Source organism: Lipotes vexillifer, unplaced genomic scaffold, assembly GCF_000442215.2.
Source record: "Lipotes vexillifer unplaced genomic scaffold, Lipotes_vexillifer_v1.1 scaffold131, whole genome shotgun sequence".
Taxonomy (NCBI): Eukaryota; Metazoa; Chordata; class Mammalia; order Artiodactyla; family Lipotidae; genus Lipotes; species Lipotes vexillifer.
In genome coordinates, this window is record NW_006782866.1 from 2,901,118 (window position 1) to 2,902,229 (window position 1,112).

Consider the following 1,112-nt stretch of genomic DNA (forward strand, 5'->3'; position numbering starts at 1 on the left):
TACATTTATCTTTAAAGATCATTCCCCGGGAAATCCCAGAGGTCCCCAGCCGGCTACATTTTCCTTCTGATCTGTCCTCCCCGCGCCCCTACCCCCACCCGGCCCCCACCACGTGGAGGAAGTGAGCCGCAGTCACAGGATGTAGTGAGATGAATGTCACCTCACTTTAAGGCCGGCGCCTGGGCCCGGAGAAGGCTGAGGGTGAACCCGGACTGCGGCCAGGCTGAAGGCCTGGCTTTGCAGGGCTGTCCAGGGGACGCCCCGGGGTGGGGCGGGGGGCGAGGCGGCAGCCTCACCGAGCGAGGGAGGATGCCAGGCCGCTCCCCCGGCACCCCGCGAACCAGCCCCACTTGCCCTGGGGAACTGTGGGCTCCAGGGGGCCCTGCGAACGCACATGGCTGAATTTTAGGGGCTTTTCGGCCTCCCTGCTTCAGGTGCGGGCCTCACGCCAGTGAACTAACAAAGGCCAGGCCACAGGCCTCAGCTGGGGCGGGGGCGGGGGGCGGGGGGTGTCGCGGCTTCACCCCCTTGGCTCGGAGGAGCCGCAGAGAGATCTCCGGCTCTTCGCCCCCCAGGAGGAGCCTGGGCCCAGCCCCTGCCTCCGAGGGCCAGCCAGCACGGGGAGGGGCCTGGCAGGAGGAGGAAAGTGGGAGGCAGGCTGGATCCGGGCCCACCCACACCCTTCCACTTCCAGTTCCCGGTTCTGCTTCCCCCGCTCCCCCCCCCCACCCCACTCCAGGGCTGCTTCTCCCATCCCCCTCCAGCCAGAGCTCCCTGGAAAACCAGGAACCGGAGAAGGCGCAGGCTTGGGTCTCCCACGGGTGCAGCCCCTCCCCAGGGGTGGGCGCTGGGCTGGGAGGTGGCGGTGTGTGGAGGGGGAAGCTGGCGCTGGGAGGAGCCTCCTTAGGGCCCGGACACGAGGGGCCCCATAAGTTAGAGCCTGGACAGGCTGAAAGTGCTCCCACCCACCCAGGTGAGCCCTAAGGAAGCCGCAGGTGTAGCGCTGGTCCAGGCTGGGCGCAGTGCTGGGCCGAGGAACGTCTCCCTCCTGCTATGCGGGTGCAGGAGGGAGAGCAACTCCGTGTGTCCCATGCGGTGCAAAGCCCGGGACG